The sequence below is a fragment of the Poecile atricapillus genome, chromosome 2 (genome assembly GCF_030490865.1).
Source record: "Poecile atricapillus isolate bPoeAtr1 chromosome 2, bPoeAtr1.hap1, whole genome shotgun sequence".
Taxonomy (NCBI): domain Eukaryota; kingdom Metazoa; phylum Chordata; class Aves; order Passeriformes; family Paridae; genus Poecile; species Poecile atricapillus.
Window position 1 is genome coordinate 57,644,967 of NC_081250.1, and position 18,009 is coordinate 57,662,975.

General features: G+C 42.0%; 1 protein-coding gene across 8 annotated transcripts in view; it reads right to left on the reverse strand.

Annotated features, from left to right (window-relative positions):
- Positions 1-4,840, reverse strand: part of TPPP (tubulin polymerization promoting protein) — an 81,183-nt gene extending 76,343 nt beyond the window's left edge. For all 8 annotated transcript variants that reach the window (XR_009276822.1, XM_058831277.1, XM_058831283.1 and 5 more), the window contains exon 1: positions 4,742-4,840. The gene's annotated coding sequence lies outside the window, so the exon portion shown is untranslated. The remainder of the gene's footprint in view (positions 1-4,741) is intronic.
- Between the last annotated feature and the right edge of the window lie 13,169 nt (positions 4,841-18,009).

The following is an 18,009-nucleotide window of genomic DNA, read 5'->3' on the forward strand; positions in this document are numbered from 1 at the left end:
TACACTAGTGCAAATCTGAAATATGACTTCCTTATGAAGAGACAATCAACCATGCCAGGTACTAAAGGTAACCCAAGAACAGCTGCAAAGACTTCACATCCTCATGTCCACATATTAGACTGCCTTTAATACAGAAGATATATTTAGTCATGTGTCTCTGAAAGACAGACTTTTACCAAATGTAGGTTATTGCTCTCAATATAACTAATACATGAATCAGGTTAGACCGCATAAAGATCCCTCATGTTCTTAAAATCTGCTACTTCAATTTTGTCTCAATCCATGAAAATAAATTAACCTTTAAGTACAGATTTTTTGCAACCACCCACAGCCTGGTCCTAAATAAGAAGGGAAATACTTCCTTTGCTAAATCAGTAAGTTCTTTCACATCTATATGTACTTCTAAGATGAAACATTTGGGCGCTACTCCTTCCAATACTTAAATCAGGAGAGACAGGCTTAAATAGGTTTGGTTTTAAATTAAAAATAAACAGGGTCATCAACAATGAAAAAATAATTTTGTGAGCAAAATCTCTAAGATTTTCACTACTACTGCAAGAATTTCCTAGCACTGATCCAACAAAACACCATTTAAGAACTTGAACTAGGACTGCAACCCTCATAGATTCAAGCAAAAACTGTTACCTCATTGATTTTTTTTTAATTTCAAGTTTCTCTGTGTTCATTTGATCAAATGCTCCCAATATATGAACACTGACAAAGAAGCATACTCCTAAGATTAGCCAAACTGAGTAAAAACTAACTTCAAGTGATTATTAAAAACAGTTACACTGCAGATTCGTTTTTATCTTTTCATCAGCCACATAATGCATTGAACCTTTGATCTGTAAACTTTTAGTTGCCACCTCTTGGGTTTCTATCCAGGACAAGGTAAACTCCTACCACAAACTCAGGACACTACGAGGCAGGAGAAGGGTGAGGAAGAAAAGAAAGAGGGAACCTTAAGACAACTAGCAAGAGTTAAGAGCCAAAGCTTCTCCACAGCTGCCTCAGAGTCCTGACAGAGTTAAGAATCCTTCTTAGCAGCAGCAAAGTGAATTGCCCACCCACCACATGTAACAACTAACAATAAATAAAAACTTCCCATCTGTTTTGATGGACATACCACTGTGAGCCAAGAAAACTGAGTAGCACATAATCAGTCTGTTCTGCTCTGTCACCACTTGAGATAAACACCCACTCAGGAAGAGTGTTCTGAAACCTGAGCAGGATACGCATACTTGTCCTGTAACACATGTACAGTCCCTTGGTACTTGAAGACCATATTTATATAGGGGTATTTTACCAGTAATGTCCTTTCAATGAACAGTTCCTTTCATCACTATTCCAAAGTATCCCAATAACCTGTCTATGATGAAATGGGAAATTCTTGCAGTACTTCTATGTATGGGCAATTTGGGATGGGCAGAGTGATGCATTCATTCACGTGTCTTTTAGCTAAAGGTGTAGTTGTTATTATGAATTTCTGAGGGGGTCAGGTACATGAAGGGGATGAGATGAAGAAAGAGCTAGGACAGCTTATAGAAAACACAGAGGAAAAAGAAAAACATGAAATACAGGGGGGGGAAAATGTTCCTGTACAACTGGAATTTGAAATGAAAACTCCATTTCAAAATTTTAAAATATTACCTTAAATTTAGAAAACTGTAAAAATTAGGTAGTCTGAAGTACAAATTTTTCATATTGGGTTGATGTAGATTTTTTTTACCTTAATTTTCAGCATTTAGTCAAGTTAGATATATTTCAAAATCCCCCAAACCAAGCCATTCACATGTCCCAAGGAAAACCCTCAGAGAGCAGTGGGAGTCTTACATTAAGTTCTACAATCCCCTTTGCTCTTACACGAGAATGAGAAAGTACACAGCTGGATAATACACACACATACCAAGGTACCCTTCTTAACATCAGCTTGAATTATCTTTTGCACTACTCACAGTTCCTTGCTCTTTATTTAGGATCATAATATTTAGGGGGTCATGCCAAACTTTTTGTTCCATTATACTGGACATAACACATTAGTAAAGATCCCTGACCACAGCCTCCAGACACTATGGCAATACAAACAGTAAGCAAAATATTTCCTTTCAACTAACCAGCAGAGACTTCTAGAAGCACTTATGTCCACAGCAGTCATGCCAGTACAGCAGGGAAACAGTAGGTGTGGAAATCATATACCTGCATTTAATTTCAGTTCGGCACAGCATAAAAATGGATTTCAGGGGTAGACAAAAACAAACTTTGTTGTTTGCTGAAGAGAATCTCTTCCATTTATGCAAGCCTATAAGCAGTATGCATGTACAAATAAAAAGGACATGACATCACTGAGTGACTATGCCGCAGAATGACTGTTCTTGTTGTAATACATGAAATATATACAATAATATATAAACATAGAGAGATAGATGCATGTGAGTATGGTGACATCCTCACACTGGAGACTTACATAACTGAAGAATGTAAAGCAATAAAAATATCAGGTATTATTTTAATTTGTATTTTAGCTTATCACCTGAGAGCAAGTTATCAAGGTTAAACATTGTATGGCTTATTATCTGAAGCACTATGAGATATACTGAGTACAATAAATTGCTTCTACCTATAATGAGAATACACTTAACATAAAATGACATAACTGACTGCCTCACTCCCTGAAAGAGCCTTATTTTATTTTTTCAAAGATACAAGAGGCAAAAATAGCTTCTATCACACAGCTGCCTCCAGAAAGCAACCGGAATGAATATATCTACTACAAAAATTAAATGAAAACACATTATTTTTCACCACAGTAAAGACACAGATTAAATATGACACAGAAACAACTACTTGCTGGGTATATATTTCCATTTATAAATATCTTTTCTTAGATTTACAAGGGTCAAGTGCAAGCACTGCAGGAGATTCCTATGTGAACTTTATCTGCAATTTGATCCTTGCATGGCATGCTGTCTAAGCATTACACTGTACTATAATTTAATACTGGACATACACTTCAGCAGTTACAAATGATGGACTATTTAAAAGCATATAACTGTGACCCAGAAATGTACAAAGGCATTCAAAACAGCATTTTATTCTGGATTTGGAAGATGAAAGGTTGAGTTGGGATAGGGTCTCTAAAAACATAGTGACTCATCACTAAAGGATTAAAAATATGGCCATTGCCATTTAAAAAATAAGTTGTATAAATTTGATAAACAGTGATGCTATTTTAAGCCTATGATTATGAAAGTATATAGGTATCTCTTTGGTTTTCCCCAAGGTTTTCACAGCACTAGAGGAAAAAAAGCCCCAAACCTTAATGTTTTATTATCATGCTAACCCCCCTTCCAACCCATCTAAGGCATGCTATTTAATGATGCTAGCTGAGAAAACAGTGGGATGGCTCAGTAACAGTCTCACATCATGTGTTTCATTTCAGGCTGGGGCTTGGGTTTGCTCCTCCTCTTCTTTTCAAATAAACATGAGGAGTTATGCAACCCTCCGTAAAATCCAAAAAAATATTGTCCCCTCCCAAACCTGCCCATGCAGAGCCTGCAAAACATGAACAGGAAATCTGGTTGTCAGCAGCATCTCCTATATGATTCGAAGCTGTCAGCGTTTAAGATGCTATTTACATGTGCGTTCAGCTTCTTGTGGCATACACCCAACGTCCCCTTGGAATAACTTCACCAATGCACAAGAGCTTTTACCCACGACTGAAGAAATATTTGCAAACACTGGTGATCTAAGTGGAGGAGGGGTTGTATTTATTTTCAAACGAGCCAGCCGGGGTTACAAATTAATTCACAGGATTTTGTCTCGTCCTTGTTTTCCATGCCGGAGTGCATGCCTGTATACAATACCTACGGGTATTACCCCGCAGGCGCTAAATGGGCTCCCACACCTGATGCTGGTTTTGTGGAGGACGCTATAGAGCAGCGGCTCTCGAAGACGAAGCTCCTCCAGCTACCGCTTGGAGATTTCAAGGGAAAAAAAAAAAAAAAAAAGAAACTGCAAATAGCCTCTCCACATCGGTCTCCATAAAAGGGGACCGCTGCCTCTACACGAGCGCATGAAGCAGCAGGGGCGCTGAGGCTTTGTTGTTGACTGCGGAGCATTCGGCGTGTGTGCGCAAGGTGGCTCCTTCCCGGCTCCGGGAGCCGCCCGCGGGGGCAGCGCGGGGCTCGCCAGCCGCCCGCAGCCAGCCTCCAGCATCTCCCAGCCACGGACCTGCTGCCGCCGGGAGCCGGGAAGCCGCCCGGGTCCCACGCTGGCTGCGGCCGCGCGTCCCTCCTCGATGGCGATCGGGGGATGCGGCTGCGGAGCCCATCCCCACGGCAAGCAAAGGCGCGCGGCTCCGCGCCGATCCCCGCTCCCCATCGACCCCTTGTGCCCGGTTCCCGGAGGGCAGCGCAGAACACCGGGGACACAGCACGGAGGTGAACCCCAAGGAGGGACGCGGGGCCGCGTCGCGCAGCCCCCCGCGGGCGTTACATAACGACGGCGGCGGCGGCCGCGCCGGGCTGGGCTCGGGCGCCCCTCCGCTGGGAGCAGGTGCTGGGAGGGGGCACCGGAGCCGCCAGACCCCCGCCAGCGCCCCCTCCCCTCACGCCTTCGGCAGCCGACCGGCGATCGATTAGCGGCGCGATGGGAAGGAGGGAGCGGGCACGGCACACGACCCGCACCCCCGTCGGAGCGGCGCTCGCCCGGCCCGGCCCGGGAGCGGCGCCCGCACACTCACCGCCGGCTGTGGAGTGCGGCAGGTCTGGCAGAGCTGGCCCTGCTCCGTCCGGCGCGTTCGGGAGCAGCCGCGGGTGTCCGCAACCAGCGCGGCCGTTGCAGCGGCACCGCCCCCCCCGCGCGGCCATTGGCGGGCGCGCGGCGCCGCCCGCCCGCCGCGAGCGCCCATAGGCGGCGCGCGCCGTCCGGCCAGGGCCGCGCCCGGCCCCCGCGCGCCGGCTGAGGGGCCGCGCGGCCGCCGCTGCCTCAGATGGGCGGCTGGTGCGGCCGCGGGCCCCGTTTTACCCGTTACCCCCGTTATCCGCGTTATCCCTGTTATCCCCGTTATCCCCGTTATCCCCGTTTGCTCTGCTGCCCGGAGCGCGGCGGCAGGTGCGCGGCGGAAGGTGGAGCCTCGCCCTGCCCGCGCATCCTGTGCCACCCCTTCCCGGTAGACCAAGGGTACCAATGTCCTCCTGGGTCCTGCCGCGCTCTGGAAGGTTTGGGCCGGGGTGGCCGCTTGGCTGTGCTTGAAGCTGGGATTGTCGACGTAAATGAAAACCATGTGGAAGACTGGGCTGTGAGGTGCAGAGGGCGCTCAGTAAAAGCCTCACCTTCCCTTAGCTTGTTTCTCGCCTGGGAGCAGTGGAGAGGCGCAGCCACAAACCTACTCTAGAGCAATCCCATCCAAAATCCTAGAGCACAGACACAGTCCAGGAGTCAGCAGGAATCTAGTCAGCCATTGTGCGCCATCATTTGTGAATTTATAACCAGAGTCCAATGACCCTGCGGAGTTTGGTGGACTGTAACTTGATTGCTGCTGGGCTGGAATGAAGTTAAAACAATCTACCTGCAGTCGTGAGGGAGAAGAGCAAAATACTAACATTGCACAATGGATTCTCAGTTTTTCACATGCAGGAGATATATATGGCTAATTTTTTAATTGGTTATATACCTATACTTTCCTCAGGATACACAATATGTTACAGACTATTATAAAATTAGCTTATAAACTCTGATTCCAGTAACTTATGGCAATTTTTGAAATGATCCAGAATGTCACAATGGGACTTTAAAGAGCCCTTCACATTAGGGTTGAGTTTGGCTGTAGCATGAATGAAGGTTTTGTAGTAGCGTAGGGCAAATGAAGCTGTGATCTCTCATAAGAGCAAAATCAGTGTCATCTGCAAACACCTCCAAGTCCTTCTCCCTAGGGCTGCTCAAAATCCCTTCACCCCCCAGCCTGTATTGGTACTCAGCAGTGAAACTAAATGTGTTCTTGGTAGTCATACATGCTCATTTCTGTAATACATACATGCATGCACCATGGACAGCTACACAGATCAATACAGCCAGAAACACTGAGCATTCACACAAGCACAAACAGCATCAATGGTCTCACCTTGTTGCCCTTTGGCCAATCAGGGTGAAAGTGTATTATTCAGAAATAGATGCATATGTATCGTGTGGATTCCTCCAGTAGCTGACCTTAGATATCCAGTCTACCCCTGGATCCACAACATGCCCCACTGCCGTACCCTGGGCAGACAAGCGCCCAAGAATTACAACCCCACTGTAGTTGCTTTTCATTTGTCACCCAGAAACACACACCATCATCTGCTGGTACCTGGATCTCCGGTCTTCTCAGCTGCTGTATCCTCACAAATTAATCCCTCTCAAGGGCTGGTACAGACCTCCTCACTCACGTGCACCGGGATTCTCTCAGTAGCTGGGCTGAGATGTGCAGTCCATCCAGTAACCGGCTGTGGATCCCAAATCACCCAGTTACTGGCATCTGGACACACTATTCCCCAGACCCCATAGTCCCACTCCAGCAGCTGGTACAGATTTCCTTGCACATAGCAGCACATAAACATGCACACTGTGGATCTCTCCTGAGCAAACAAATACCTTAGGCTCTCCTTCCAGCCTGGATCACTGTTGTCTCCAGCTTCCTCCCACACAGGTACACATGCACAGAGACATATGCAGTCTCTCAGCTGATCTTCAGATTTTACATCCTCTCCATCAGTTGGCATGGACTTTTTGGTCCCTTTGGAAGGGACCTTCTCCAATTGCCTTAGTTCCAGAGACATACTTCCTTCCCAAGCCTCTTAATCTCTTCTCCACCTTGTTTGGCTTGATATTTGCACGGTCACTTGGTTCAATTGCTCGCACTACAGAAACATATAAACCCAGATCTGCAGTGCAGTTGTTGGTGCTTGTTTTGATTCACTCCAGTCCCTTCAGTTAATGACTCTGCTGATTTGCAAGCCCTATAATCCTTTGTCTGATTTCAGTTGCTGACTCTTAGACATCCTTACAATCACATCGACACAGAACAGAGTCCACTCATTTAGGAAAGTAGTTAGAAATGGAATTTAGGAAGAAGGCAGGACAGCAGGTGATCATCTGGTATGGGTCATGGCCTGACAAGCATACTGCCCAGCAACCTGTTTACACATGGCCAACCACTTTTGTCCTCCTAGCCCTCTATGACCCATTTTCCCCAAGTCAAGATAAGCCGTCCCTTCCTCTGCCTTTAGTTTTGTCCCCTACACCAGCCAAAATATGTTTTGTACAATCCTAAGACTCCCTGAATGTCAGGGGAGGTTCAGACATGATACCTGGAAACATTTCTTTACCAAGAGGATGGTCATACCCTGGAACAGGTCTTCTGTAGAGGCTGTTGATGTCCCGTGCCTGTCAGTGTGTGAGGAATTTGGAAAACATCCTTGAAAACAAGCTTTAACTTTGAATCAGGCCTGTTGCAATCACACAGTTGGACTTGATGAATATTCTATTCTATTCTATTCTATTCTATTCTATTCTATTCTATTCTATTCTATTCTATTCTATTCTATTCTATTCTATTCTATTCTATTCTATTCTATTCTATTCTATTCTATTCTATTCTATTCTATTCTATTCTATTCTATTCTATTCTATTCTATTCTATTCCATTCCATTCCATTCCATTCCATTCCATTCCATTCCATTCCATTCCATTCCATCCCATCCCATCCCATCCCATCCCATCCCATCCCATCCCATCCCACTCCTCTGCATCCCACAGTGTGTCTTATACCCTCGAGATAGTGTTGCCTTTTGCCCACCATGGAAATGAAACTCAAGGTAATTTTAGTAAGGAGGCAATATAAAAAGGGATCTTTATTTGAAAGCCTTCAGAGGCAGTTATGGAAAGATGTCCACAAAACCCACTCCCCCCCAGAGGTGAGTGCATTTTAGGAAATTAGCATAATTAATAAAAGCACCAATTAGGACAAGTGGTGATGCAATTCCCCCCCCCCCCCCCCCCCCCAGGGCAAGCCCCTTCTCTGGAGCCTCCTGTTCAGTACTAGCTGTACTTTTTCCATGAAAATGTATCTCGAAGAGTTGTTTTTTGCCTTGGTTCCCAGAAGAACAAAGATAGAATGGAGCCTGGTACCTCCCAGGGCTTGGAGCTCTGGAATTTGTTTTGTCTTTCTGCTTAGGGAAAGGCCATGGAAAATTATTGGGAAAATTAGTTACTAATACAATAGATGATAATGTTACAAATAAATGGGCAAAGAGTACAGAGAACATATAAAAGAAAAAAAGGGAAAACCCCAAATGGCGTCAATAGTACCCTGACTTCAACCCCTAAGTTTGTCTGGAGAGTCTTTCCAAACTCATCTGGCGTGTTTCAGACACAGACGAAGACCATCAGTTCTCTTTTGTGAAGCTCCTGAGACTGGGACAGGGAATCTTTTTTCTGAGTTACCCATAAAGATGAAGGTTCCCCTGCTTGATATTGTTGTTCTGTACCAAATTCAGAGCACGGAGATGAGCTTTTTATCAAAGAACCTAACAACACTTAATTTCTGGTCATCCTTTGAAGACCCTGCATTCTCTGATGGAGAGGATTTTAGAGATTCTGTTGTTGAATTTAATTTAGCAATTTAATTTAACTGAATTTAGTAACTTAGCTCCTAGTCCTGAAGTCATAGTGTTGAAAATGTAGCATCATGAAGTTTTGACAAAGACAAATGAGTCACACAAATAAATCAGTGATACCTCAGGGCATATATGTGCTGCCAACCTAATCCACATCAGCCTCCTTTCCACCCTTCAGTTCACAGTCTATCAGGTACCTCCCTCACAAGTGGCCAGGACAGAGATGAGACAAAATGCTGGTCACTTTATTTCATTGTTTCAACTGCTGTTTGTTGTTCAAGATGTTTGTCTTTTACATCTCCTAAACTAATTTTTAGAAAATTCTAGTATGAAATCACAAATGCCCATTTTTGGATTATCTGTATTTGAGTTACATGACAAGGTTTTGGTAGCAAGCAGGCTACAGGGGTGGCTTCTGTGAGAAGGTACCAGAAGCTCCCTCTGTGTCAAAAAGAGTCAGCTCCAGCTGGCTCTGATGGACCTGCTGCTGGCCAAAGCTGAGCCTGGTGGCAGCACACAGTGACAGTGTATTTAACAAGGGGAAAAAAATGCTGCACAACAGCAGCTGATGGGTTAGAGAATGGTACAGACAACTATTCAGACCCCAAGGTCTGGAGAGAAAGAAGGAGCAGGAGGAGGTGCTCCTAACACAGCAGAAGAGATTTCCCTGCAGCCTGTGGTGCAGCCCATGGTGAGGCAGCTGTGGCCCTGCAAGTTATGGAGCAGACATACACCCTGCAGCCTGTGGAGGGTGTATGTCCAAGCAGGTGGATGCCCCCTGAAGGAATCTGTGAACCAAAGGTAAAAAAGCCCATCCCTGAGCTGGCCTCTGACAGCACCTATGACCCCATCGAGAGCAGCCCACGATGAAACTGGTTTTCTGGCAGGACCTGTGACCCCATTTGGGAACCCACACTGGAGCAGTCTTCTTCCTGAAGGACTGCACCCTATGGAAGAGACTCACACTGGAGCAGTTCATGGAGGGAAGGACCTGTGTTGTATAATTTTGTGAAAGACTGTCTCACATAGGAGGAACCCCAAACTGGGGGAAGAGCATGAGGAGGAAGGAACAAAGCATTGTGAACTGACCTGAACCCCTATTCTCCATCTCCCTGCACTGTTCAGGAGGAGGAAACAAAGAATTCAAGAGTTAAGTTGAGCCACAGAAGGGAGGACCAGTGGGAGGAATATGTTTTATGGTTTGTTTTTATTTCATATTATCCTACTTTTGATTTGCAATAAATTAAATTAATTTCGCCACACTGAGTCTGTTTTGCCCATGATGGTTATTACTGAGTTATATCCTCACCCTTATCTTGACCCATGAGCCTTCTGTCACATCACCAGTTGAGGCAGGGAAGTGATAGTGGGATTGGTAGGCACCTTGCAAGCTAGCCAAGGTCAACCCAATATATAATCATACTACCTTAATAAAGTAATGCAACTTTGGGTTCATCTTAATCCTGTATGGAAATTAGCTTCTTCCAATTTTAAAGCAAATTTGCCAATTCTTTTTTGTCTGCATTTATTTTTATTTTTAGCTCAAGAATGCTGTCGTTGGTTCCTATGTGTGCCTTGGACATTTTTCAGAAAATGAGATAATGTGACATGTATGTCGTGGATTTCTACAGTACTCAGTACACTTATGTTACATAATACAATTACACTGTTACGAATAATTCCTGAGAGTTCCCAGAAGCCCTCTCTCATCCTTGCACAAAGAGCGATTTTTCTCAGTCCAGAGGAGAATCTATTCAGTTGTACACTGATGAGACAGTAGTGCTCTGGCACAGAACAGGGCCTCGCAGAAAATCCGGAGAGTAGTCCAACACTTGATTATCTTGGTCTCCTCAGGAAGTCTATTCTCTCACAAGAGAAAAGACCCTTGACCACAACCTGGAGATCTCACTATCTTATCCTAAGATTAGCTTCATTTCCCCAGGAGGTTAGTACAGCTGTGTTTGTAGGCTGTTGCTGTGGATGAAGGATACCATCTTTTCTTCTTGGCACAGGCTAGCTGTGTGGGCTCCCATGAGACTTGACCTGATGATTTTTCAGTGTGACATAGCATTTTAAATTTTCTTTTGCTCTACTAAACAGACTAAATGACTGATCAAATGTCATTGTCTATGACACACTCTTGTGAAATACTCCCAAGCTGCTGCAGCAGTAGTGCATATCCTTAGAACCCAGGAATGGAGCGAAGTGCTGGCATTGCCTATAACCTCAGTCCCACTGGGACCTTCAGAGTACAAAATTCCTACAAGCTGCAGTTTAAGGATGAGCTTTCTTGCCTCTGGTCTGATGGCAATAGATGTCTTTCTACATCTCTACATGATGTCTAGATGTCTTTCTCTTGCTCTACATTTTCCCTTTCCAGAGCTACATAGTAAGAAAAATACTACCAGATCTCATGTTGAATTTGAGAATATTACTGATTTTAATTAATACTGCAAAAAGAACACAAATCTATTAAAAATAAAACTACATATTTTCCTACTTCATTCTCTTCATCAACTAACATGCCACTTCTCCTGTTTCAAGACAAAGTCTTCTGAGAGGGATGCAGATCTTGTTCCTGCATTTGACACAGCTTCTTTTCAAGCTTCTATACTTACTTCTCATTTCTGTTATTTCTATGTCTATCCTTATATGAATTTTCTTCAAAGGTTTTGTTATTTTAATTTTAATTTTTGTTTTCTTGCTATTTCTTCCTTCCTTGCCTGGTTCTCCACAAGATACAGAATTCTTTCCTGCTTAGACATCTCCTTTGCTAATACATTAAGCCAGTTCCACCAGAGCTGGAAAACTTTGTGGCCAGCATTAGTTCCCAGATTGAGAGACATGGGATATAACGCTGACAAAAGGGTAGATTACATAAATCTTATGTTACTCAGTGAATCAGAACATCAGAACATCAGAAGACACATCCTGTCTTGAGCCAGAGCTAGTAAAGAGTAAATAAAAGGATTTCTTGAGCCATCAAGCCTGGGCAGGGAAATGCATCACCAAGATCACATAATTATTATAAAAGGTCACTTTAGTTCACTTGTAAATTTCAAATATGGTAAGTTTGAATCAGAAATTTGTGTGAATCAAAGAGCATTAATTTGGTTGAAACTTCCATCAAAATTTGGAATAATTTTGAAATGCCTACTATTAACTTCATTTAGAAAAATAGAGGTTGGTCAGCTTTTTCCTTGTTTTAACCACTTCTTGGAATAGTTGAAGAAACTAAAAATCCATCAAGCCTACCTCATCTTGTGAAAATGTCATCTTATCAATATGTCATACTATGTTATACACAGTCAGTTTATATAAAGGTGTGTGTATAGTTGTAGTCAGTCAGTTGTAGCACAGGGGAGCAAAACTGGCTACCTGCCAGATACCCACTAGCAGTACAAATGTATTTCTAAATATATGAAATTGCAAGGACTATTTAATTGCATGAACAGTGTGCCAGAAGTTCAAATCAATAGCCAAGCATAAAGAGCCATTCTCATACACAGAAAGTTTGAATTAGAACATTCTGTATTTTGCTATATGCAGTCCTGTAATTTTATATAGAAGCTAATCTGATTGTATTTAGGGAAAAAGGACTGCTCATCACTTTTACTAAAATATAAATTATTGATAAAATCATGCAGATATGAAAGCCAGACTGCAGGAGATGCACACATGTATTAAGAAAATAACTGGATCACAGTACTGGATAACAGTACAGAGCATAGTCCTGCAAATAACTGACATTGCCAAGCCTTCCATCCAAAATTGCAATGAAAAGTTAAGTTTCAATCAGAGCTTCAGAAGCTGGAAAGTTTTAAACACCCTTTCTCACTCAGTCTTCTCTGTTGCTCATAAACCCTTTTTGGGAGAACTCATCACATGATCTTTCTCTCAGACAGAATGCTGTTCCAATTTCTATTACATTCTCTTCCCCAATGCCCTTCCAAAAAGTGAAAACTAATGAAAAGTAGGACAATGCGGAACAGCTGTAGGAAAAGATAAACTTTGCAGGACATCCAATGCTTTGGATCACAATTTAAGAAACATGGATTCCAGTAGCGTATTTTGTACAGGCTTTCCATGGAGAAGCTATCAACATTCTCAGTTTCCCTCTGCACCCGTTTTATTCACATAAATTGGGGATAGTCCATTATGAAGTAAGGAATCTGAACAACATAGAATATTGTAGCACAAAGTCATTACTTAAAAGGAAAAAAGTCTTATTAGGGAAGCATTCAGGCATGTAAAGTTTATGACGAGACAGATCCTTCATCCACTGAATATCTTAACTCTATGTGAAGTGACTCTGCAGTTAAAGCCACTGACTTTGTACTTAAAGACAGCACATTCAAAAGCCCATACCTCTGAGCCATTTGTAAATATCTATATTCTGTATAATTTCATACAATGGACAAAGACTAAAGTAGTTGCTGAAGCCTTATTAATTCTCTGATTTCTTTCTTCCTCAGCTAATCATTGAAAAACATTTTGTTGTCCCTTTTTGGTAGTTTATTCAATTTATCATATGTAGTCCTCATTTCACTCCATCTTTGTTAGCACAGCACTTTGAATTTCAGAGCCCTAAAATACTTTTAGGCGGGGATATAAATCACACTTCTCTTTTTGACAGGAGGGGAAATGGCCAGGAGGTGGGTATCAGAACTGCAGAGAGGGTAAGCTTCAGTGAAGCCTAATACCTAAGATTCAGCATCGCAGTTAAGACGGTAAAAAAGCTTGATGGAAATGGCCATGCCATGCTGTTACCTTAGCACAAGGCTTTTTCAGCACTGCTTTGCCTTAGGTGACCCACATTTTCCCAGGAGAGCTGGGAAAGTCAAAATGAAAGAGGAAACCTTTAGCAACACTGACCACAGAACAGAAGCTTGCTGAAGAGGTACTTGAAGCAATTAGCTGCTGGACTCCGAGATGCTGGGTATTTTTTTGTTACATTTAGCTTTAATTACTTTGTGTCAGCAAATAACAAAATATATTAAACATTGCTCAAAGTCACCTATTTGTTCATCTCAAATGTTGCTGACTCCCCCTGGCACTAGATTTCACAAGTATTTTCTTTGTGTGAAAATAAGAATTCTTTTACTGTGACATTTTTTAACAGACATCTGTTAACAAGTGTTCATTGATTGGGAAATGAATTGATAAGAGATGTAGATTTGTGTTAAAACTAAGTGATTGTTATCCAGGCAGCTACCACATGTCCTCTTATCTCTTGTCTAGAGAAAATAACATGAGCCTATCCAACAGACTTAGTTTCTATATATATTTTTTTTTCTACTGGTGTTAAGACAAACAGATCTTTGTCAGAGCTCATCTGATCAGTGTGAATATGTACTGGCACCATACATGGATTTATTAAGTTTCAACCTAAAATCAACGTGAAGTTCTAGCCCCGCTAAATTTAAGACCTTCATCATCAGCATAAAAGGAGGTAGCATTTGATTTGCAATCCCCTTACTTTTTCAGTTACTATCATTAAAAAAAGAAAAGTAGAAAACTCAGATTAAAGCCTGAAAAAAAGAAACCGAACCAAAGCACATCAAAACATAATCTGTTTCGTACTAGTTAGGACTGTGGTTCAACGTGAAGCAAAGGGTCAAATACAAAAAGGGTTCTCAAATTCTGAGCTGTTTTTGATTTAGGTCTAATGTCATATTTGGCCATCTGGTGCTTATTCCTTAGAAGTGTTTGAATAGCTGAGTCCCACTCTTAATTTAGGTCTTCAGCTATTGCAAGTAAAAGCCAAGCAACTAGAAAACATGAAGTAAACAACTAGAGTAAAATCAGAGTATTTTCTGGTCAATAATTAGAATTAATACAACAAGGTTGTCTATTAATTAATGGAATTGGAGACTGTTCTTTCCATACTAAAAGACACAGGCACATGCTCTTTTAAATTTTGCTGAAGCTGATCAAGTTATCCTCATATTCAGGTGTTTAGATTAGACTTCTTCCACTTCTATCACCACTGTAACAGGATGTCCGAGTAAGGTATTTGTCCACATGTCAAACCTGTCAAATCTACCTGCTACAGGTAGATTATTTTGTGTCAGGCTATGAATGGAAATCCCTGAGGATAGGAAAATGCTATTTCTGCTCTAGGGATGTAAAGCTCTTGCAGTGAACAAGAGCAAGTTAGTATAAGGAGGAAAAGAACTTGGGCATTAAAATGGGGTTAAATCAGGCATGCATTGCTAGAGGACATTCGAAGCCTCAAATGCTGAGGTCCTTGGTGTTTTTTTTTGGTGGGGGGCAGGGGGAGGCTGCTTTGCTTTTGTTTGTATTTTGTGTGTGTGTGCGCACGTGGAGCAGCCATACAAGTCATGTCAGACAAAAAACAAAGCTAAACTGGAGATCAGGCTTCTCTTAGAATAGTCTCAGATCACATTTGAATGCTCATGGTTGAATGATCACTAGAATGATGTCAGTTGAGTTACTCAGAGCAAACATGATATATTTTGTCAGCTTTGTACTTTTATATTGGATGTATATCCTATTTAGGAGAACAGTAACTAGTTCTCTGATTGCATCACAGACGTGCAGAAGGAAAATACTTGATGTGCCACAAGGGTAAAAAAAACTCACAAACATCAACAAAAACCCAACCATTAGTACATTATCAAACAAAAAAACCTTTCAATGTTGGAATTTCATTCAATATGCTCCTACTCTTTTGTTACAGCAAAAGAACTTCTAATATGAGCCAGAAGAATTAATTTGTCTCATACAGCAAAGAGATGTGAAAATAACTGGAATCAAAGGGGCAACTTCTTCAGGTTTCTAAGGACATCAAAGACCCTAAGGCAGCTGACAACCATGTATTCAAAGCTGCGGTTTAGCAGCTATCCTCTCAGCTCTATAACTCAGTTTCCAAAGCTCTGGTTCTGTGAATTGTTACATTCCCCTGTAAGCTAATGATTCATAAATAATTGGCTTAAAATAATATTGATTTGTTTTATTAAGTAAAAATGGAAAATATTTTTTCAAAGCATTATTGGTCTACCAGTTCGGTAAAACAAAAAAGTGCGAAGTAAAAAACCAAAATTAAATATAAGGGTTAAAAGCAAAGCATCATGCACAATAGAGAGAAATCTCTGAAAATTATTTGGCAAAGTTTTACAGTATGTAACATGGTCTACCTTTTTTCCCAACAAAAGGAATCTACAATAAAGCCACTAAATTTTGCCCTGCCATTCTTCATATATTGAACTACACCCAGAAGAGACTAAAAAAATCTCAGATTACATAATGACTGTCTCAGAACACCTCTGTCAGTTCATGTCCAGAGTAGTATTTTGTAAAATAAATCAGAGTACTCTGTTTCATGTCCACCAGTCTGATAACCCAGTATTGTGCTTCCTCTGATAGCAAAAAGGAAAGACGAGAATGCTGATTGATACGGCTTCTTATTTTGATACGGCTTCTTATTTTGGATACTAGTGATTTTTAATTTAATGTAGAATTTGTTTCACAAATAGGTATTTTTTAAAGTAAAACACTTCAGCAGCTAAACTCATGATCTTTTACCTTTTTTTGAGTCGAAGGGGGAAAAAAACCAGTGAGTGAAAGAGACAGAATTTTCTACTATACTTCTGGGAGCAACATACAAAAGTAGCATTGCAGAGAAATAGAAACATTGGGACATAAATCAAGTATGAATGCAAATATGTGAGTGAATGCCGAGGGAAAAAAAAACAAACAAGTGCTGGTAACACCTAGATCTGTGGGCATGTTTATCCTGCCTGGGAAACCACTTGCTTTAGGTAGAGGAGCTGGTGATGCACATTGCAGCCTGCATGAGCAGGCACAGAGCTGCACTGTGCTGTGCTGCACGCCCACCAAGGCCTGCAGGCTGTGCCGTGCTGTGCCGTGCCCACAGACAGCTCCTGCTCCACCTGCACATCCTTGCCCATGTCCAGCCTTGCAGTAGGAAGTTCTCACTTCAATAACCTTCAGAAGCAGAGTTGCTTACTTGTAAGAACATTATTAAGTATCTTGATGGACCAAAGAGGAGGGAGGAACTTCTGCTCACAGATCTCCATAGTATACTGTGCCAAAGTCTGCCCAGGGTCCACCTGATGCTGCCTGCATGTGTGCTTCTCAGTGTCTGAAATGACAAAAAGTTTATTCCCTACCTATATTCCTGTTTTTATTCTATCTTATTTATTCTCTCTTCTTAAAGCAGCTAATTTATTAAGCCATTTGTTGTCAGGTCTTTCATACTGAGCCGCAGAAAGTGCCCACCTTTCTCACCTCACCCACACTCCAGACCTTGGTGCAGAACAGCAGGTCATCACAGTCTCAGAACACAAACATGCATCTTATTGAGATATCTAATTAGGCAAAGAAAGAACAGACTATTGTTAAAAAAGGAGGATAAAGGATAATTAATAAAATAGTAATGCTAATAATACTCAGAGATAGGACTTGATGAAAAAAATGGACGATAACAATCACTGTGAACTTAGAAAGGTACAAAAAGCATATTCAGGAGAACCAGGATATAGTTACTGATAATGAATAATCCAGGGCATGTACCAAGGACTTAGTAAGCAGTACCCCTTGTTCTGCTACCTCATGGTTTAACCCCAGCTGGCAACTGAGCATCAAGCAGCTAATCACTCACTCCTCCTCCCCTTGCCTCCACACCATGATGGGGAGGAGAATCAAAAAAAGATAAAACCCATATGGTAAGAACAGTTTAATAATCAAAATAAATTTAAGTGTAATAGTAATTGATAATAGTAATGAAAAGCAAGATAACAAAAAGAGAGAGAAGAAAATCCAAGAGAAACATGTGATGCACAATACCATTCCTCTCCATCCTGATGTCCAGCCCATCTTCCAGGAGTGACCAGCTCCTCCCAGCCAACTTCCCCCAGTTTGAAAACTGCACCTGATGTTTTATAATCTGGAATATCCCTTTGGCCACTTTGGGTCAGCTGTCCTGGCAATGCTCCATCCCAGGTCCTTGTGCAGCTCCTCACTGGCAGAGCACAGGAACCTGAAAAGCCCCTGGCTCAGGGTAAGCACTGCTGAGCAATGACTGAGCCATCGGTGTGTTATCAACATCAGTCTCATACTGAATTCAAAACACAGCCCTGTACCAGATACTAGGAAAAGAATTAACCATATCCCAGAGCAAACCAGGACATATTGCCAGAAGTAGTCCTAGCCACACCACTTGAATATACACACCTTGGTTCCTCTGACAGAATGAATGAAATTTAAGTAGATGAGCTAAGTGAGATGAGCTTAAAAATAAAAGTCTCCATCCCATTCTGTATGGTTGCACACAGAATTTTCTTACATTATATGCCACATTAATTGGTC